The sequence below is a fragment of the Miscanthus floridulus genome, chromosome 17 (genome assembly GCF_019320115.1).
Source record: "Miscanthus floridulus cultivar M001 chromosome 17, ASM1932011v1, whole genome shotgun sequence".
NCBI classification, from domain to species: Eukaryota; Viridiplantae; Streptophyta; class Magnoliopsida; order Poales; family Poaceae; genus Miscanthus; species Miscanthus floridulus.
In genome coordinates, this window is record NC_089596.1 from 77165574 (window position 1) to 77171573 (window position 6000).

The following is a 6000-nucleotide window of genomic DNA, read 5'->3' on the forward strand; positions in this document are numbered from 1 at the left end:
ACTTGATCAAAACACAATGAGGCAATGTATTTTTCTAGAGCGTAAATGTTGTTGGTGACTGTGAAACCTACGTTTGCTTTATTACTAAAGGCTATAGAATGTATATACACATTTGATCACAGCATCATGGTGCAAAGCAATATTGTAGGTATACTCCCTCCGTCTCAAAATAGAAGTCGTTATGGGATGCGTGTAAGTCAAACTTTATCAACTTTGACTATATTTGTAGGAAATATGTGCAACGTTTATATCTCCAAATAAGTTTATTATGAAAGTATATCCAACTGTCTATCAATGATATTAATCATGTATTATAAATATTAATATTTATTATATATATTTGGTCAAAGTTAAAAGTGGTTAATTTCTGGAAAAATAAAAATAACATTTATTTTAAGACGGAGGGAGCCAATAAAATGATAATATTAAATTGTGCATTGCGAAGAATTGTTTCTTTCCACGATCTGAACATGTAAAGCTGAGTAGTACTCTTGAAAAACATGGAATGAACTATGCACTAGAACTGACACCTCAGACAGAAGCTACGACTACTCCTAGCCAGCTCGGAGTGTTGGACGTGGCCTATGAAAGAACCACAAGCATAAGGTCTCGTTTAATTGGGTGAAATTTAGAAATTTAGTTACGGTAGTACTTTTGTTTTTATTTGGTAATTAGTATTTAATCATGGACTAATTAGGTTCAAAATGTTTATCTCGTGATTTTCAACCAAACTGTACAATTAGTTTTTTTTTCTGTCTACATTTAATGCTCCATACACGCAGCACAAGATTCGATGTGATAACTACTGTAACACTTCTTGAGAAAACTTTTTAGAGCTAAACAACGACTAAAGCAAATGATGCATGCATCCTGTCATTCCTATTTCTATGCTCACATAGGGCTAGCCTACGTCGCATCTAGCATTCATGCTGTCGCTGGTCAGGATCTGACCGTGAGAGCAGCTATGGGCGTGATTGGTACCTCGCGCACACCGGACCTGGCTGGACTTGCAGAGCCTGGTCGGCCAGAGCCAGGTCTACTGCATGCACGTGCGAGTGTTTGGTTTAGATCTCCTTTCAGCCAGGCGCAGCAGAGTCTGGTGTTTGGTTCCAGCGAATCGCGGCTCTCCTAGTCACAAGTGGGCACCGTTCGTATGCGTTCTTGCGCCGCGCGAGCCAGGCTCGATGGAAACGAGACCTCGCCGCGTTTCTTCTCAGCCTGGCTGAGAGAGGAATCTTGCATGCGCTGGGAGCCTGGGACAGGCCCAAAGTCCAATCCAGGAAACCAAACGCGATAAATTTGCACGAGACGGGCCAGGCCGAGGCACAGCCAGGCTACCAATCATGCTCTATTTGGTTGCCCATTGGCTAGTCTTTTGTTTAGCTTGCTCTCTCAGCCGAGACACGACGCGTACACGCTCACAGCCACGTGAACCAGATCCGCAAGAAATGGAGTTAAAGGCTCCGTTTTGCCATCGTTATAAGCCGGCTTATCAGCCATAGCTGTATAAATCAGCATAAGCGGTTTATACACCCACCGAACGGAGGCAAAATTCGTTGCTCAGGAGTCCATGGATCCAAATGCTGAACTCCAGCACCCCACCCCTGGTCCAGGTCCGGCTGGAAGTAGGTAAGCAAACATGCTCGTAAGGGACGGCCTTAGACCACAAATTCACAATGAACACTACTACATAAATGTACTTTTGCACTCCGTGGCGGGCATCTATTTTTGCCCGCTGCGGTAAATCCCACGATTTACTGCTACGGGTATTTTTTATTTACAACAACGGACACTTTTGCCCACCACGGTAAATCGATTTACCATGACGGACACCTTAAGATGTCCGCCACGGAAAATACCATATTTACCATGGCGGTCATCTTAAGGTGCCCGCCACGGTAAATCGATTTACCGTGGCGGGCATTTTATAAGGCCCGCCGTAGTAAATATGGCCCGATCTAGAGCCCAGATACGGTCCAATTCCGAGGTCACGTATTTATACAAGAGTCCTTAGCGCCGCACCACAATTCTCTCCCTCGCCCCTGCCCTACACTCCTCCTGGCGGCCCTCCTCCCTCCGCTCCTCTCTCCCCGGTGACGCGCCCCCTCCCCTCCTCTCCCTGGCGGCGCTCGGCTCGGCAAGGCGCGCGCGGCGGCGCTCGGTGAGGCGAGGCGAGGCAGGGCGGCGGCGAGGCGCGCTCGGCTTGGCAAGGCGCGCGCGGCGGCGCTCGGTGAGGCGAGGCGAGGCAGGGCGGCGGCGAGGCGCGCTCGGCTCGGCGAGGCGCGCGCGGCGGCGCTCGGCGAGGTGAGGCGAGGCAGGGCGGCGGCGAGGCGCGCTCAGCGAGGCCCGCGCGGCGGCGTCTGCGGTGGATCCAGGGCGCCCGGTATGTCTCTCCCTCTCTCTCCCACCCTCTCTCTCCTTTCAGTCCTCCCTCATCTCTCTCTCTCTCATGGGCGAGGTGCTGCGCGACGCAGGGATGGGCACACGGCGGTGGATCCAGGCGGCCGCGTCGACTCCCTGCGACGTGGATCCACACGACAGCGGATCCAGGGTGGATGCGTGGATCCAGGCCGGCCGCGTCGACTCCCTGCTCCCGCGACGTGGATCCACACGGCGGCAGCATGGATCCATGGCAAGACGGCCCCAGCCTGCGGCGTCGGCGCAGATCCGACGGCGGATCCGGCGAGGAGGAGACCCCGGCGGCGGATCCAACGAGGTGCGGTGGCTCCAGTATTGGGCTGGGACGGACTCGTCGATGGGCTCGAGAATGGGCTCGCCGGTGGGTTCCTGGTTTTTTTTTTGTTTTTTAAACGATTAACCGCGGCGGGCATCCTAACGTGCCCGCCGTGGTAAAAGTATATTTACCGCGGCGGGCACGTTACACCGCCCGCCGCGGTAAATTGGTTAACCGCGGCGGGCAAGGCCGCCCATCGCGGTTAAGCCACGATTTACCGTGGTCTCTAGGCCGCGGTGGACGGCTTTGCCCGCCGCGAAAAACCGAAAACGCCCGCCTCCAGTAAAATTTGTGTAGTAGTGGAAGCACAACTACAAGTCTACAACATCTTTTTTGAAATACAGAAACTATTCTGGCTGTTTTTTTGAAAATAATTATTTTTTATAAAATATTTGTATTATTTGTATGAAATTTCTGCGTCCAAAAGGACGTTACCGTGCAAATAAAGCCACCGTAGCAGAATAACCGATTTTTTTTATATAAGATATACAAGATCAACCGAGTTGTATCTGTTAAGATTTATTATTAGTGATCAATTTATTGTTAATCACGTCATTTAGCAACTGCTAATGATAGTATAGTAGGCATTAGAGAGACACCTTTTGGCCAATCGTCACCCTTTGGCCATTAGGCAACTGCCCATTGAGTTTGTATATAAACCTGTACTATTTATCATAATAATCCATCGGTCATTTTCATTTGATCGCTCTCGTTTTCACCGTTTTCCACTTAACACGTTATCACGCACGCATGCTCCACACCGCTGATGCAAATAGGAGAAGGAAGGAGAGGGAGTTCGCCGGGACTTCGCCGGCGTCGCTGCATCTCAACCCAAGGTAGAAGATGGCAAACCCCATACCTTCCATGAATGCGATGGTGGATTCGATCACCGACACAGTGGAGTCCGCCAATCCGCCATCCACCGTGGCCACCACGCCGGAGGCCTTTCGCCGCTTCATGCTCCAAGGCGCCATCCGCCGTGCCCTCCGCGACATCCACGACCACCGCATCCCTCCTCGCCGCTTCCATGGAATCTACGCTGGAGGGAGTCGCCATTCGTCGCCGCGCCCGGAGCCGATGCTCTAGTTCGCCCTCGGCGTCTGCCCGACGCATGGCCCAACCATGTTCGTCAGGTGCGTTGGGGCGCCGCTGGCGATGTCGCCGGTGCCGTCGACGCTGCCGAGGCCGCCGGTGACACGGCTACCGCCACCACCACCGATGCTGCAGGCCCCGCTTGCACTGCCGTGGAATGGAGGCGGTGGCTCCATAGCCGCGAGCCGTGGTGTCCGTTCACTCCCCAACCGCAGCGCCGACACGGAGATGTGGCCGACCGGCTTCGCGTACGACCTCGACGTCGCTCTCCCACCGCCACCTCCACCAACCGGACCGCGCTCCTACGCCGACATGGTGGCCAACCGCTGCCATTGCCTGCACTGGAACGCCCTCCCGCTCGAAAACGCCCTCGGAGCCAGGTTCATCTCCTCCTCGAACGAGGAGGGGGCGGTTCCCCACCTCTGAGCGGCCTGGGAAGGGCCGGTGGGGGTGGATCCGCCGTTCCTGGCTTGCAGCGACGGTCTCCATGGCCGGAGCTCGCTAGAAATGGCTGGGTTCCTCCCTGCCAACCGGCCTCCATGGTCGGTGCACGGGCTTCGGCTCGAACCCGCCATGAGAGGAGGAAGAGGAGGCACAAGACGACGGCTTCACACATCAAGGCGGCAAGAGCAGCAAGCAGCAGCGGCGGCAGAGATGATCGACGAGGAAACAGCGGTGGCGGCGGCCACAGGCCAGAGGCGGCGGCGATGGTTGGAGGCTAGGCAGTTAGGGTTTGGGAAACCCTAACCGCCGGCCTTTATAGCCCACGGGGCAGGCGCCCACCTGGGCCAAATCGGCGGCCTAGGCCCAAGTTGCGGCCTGCCTTCCTGCGCGCCCTCCCCCCTTTGTTGACTAGGCTGCATGGCCGGCTGGCTGGGCCGCGCCCCCCCTGCCCAGGCTGCTGGGCCTGTTGTTGCTCGCCTGGGCTTAATTTGCTCCGTTTTGTGTCCTGAAATTAGAATTTCTTTGTTATTTTGTTTTCAGCAGTAGTACAATTAATTAGCATATGGTTTAGCTAATTTAATTTTCTGCAAGAACATCAGTTTAACTGTATTGTTTGATGTTGCTATGTACCTGCTATACCTTGTCATTGTATATAAATGTGGTTTGATTTTATTATGTTACAATGCAATATGTGATTCTATTATATTTTGGAGCATGTTGGTGCACCCAAAAACCCTTTTGCACCACATACATATTACACTTGTAACTTTAATTATTAAATTGGAATATGTTGGTGCACCCAAACCCCCTATTTTTGCACCAACATATATGTTGCATTTGTAATTTTGTAATATAATTGAGTATGTTGGTGCCCCCAAACCCCTTTTGCACCACATACATGTTAAGTTAGCTAGTGACTTAGATGCAATTTAACAAAGTTATCCATAGAATTAGAAAACTTTAATTACTGTAGGTTTAAAATTGCAATATATATCTTGATTATTTTGGTTAAGTAACACAAGATAATGGAGTCTATGGCATTGGCTGCATTTAATTCCTTGTGAATTATTCTGCCTAGAGACCATGCCATAGCAGTGATTAAATCACCCGTTACTAAGAGGTCTACATCATGTTTCCTCTGAGACATGATGATTACCTACATTATATTTTTACCCAAAATAATGGTTTTGGCTTGTTATACATGGTCTACATCCATGCGATGATTACCATTTTCATCATATTATTTTGCTATTACACAAGATGGTAGAGACCTGAGCAATGGCTGCGTTTAATTCACTTGTGAATTATCCTACCCAGAGACCATGCTTAGGCAGCAATATATTTGCCTGCCATAAAGATCTACTCTTTGTCTTTGACTTAGAGATTATATGTCTTGTGTATATTAAAATTTATGATGATTTATTGTATGGTCTACACAATTTTTGTGATTACCTACAACACTTCAAAACTATGATAAGATATACACTTTAAAATGTTGCATTTAGTATTACAACATTACCATGTTGATTTTAATTTATGATACGGTAAATTAATTAATCCATGGTTGTCCACGTACGATCATGGCCACTAAGGAGTTCGAGGAACTCACGTTAAATGGCAGCAATTACCCTACATGGGCTTCTAATATCAAGATAGCGCTTGCATCTCGTAGTCTTTTAGCTACAATTCAGGAACCCCAAACTGGAGTTGTCCTGCAAGATAAGCATACC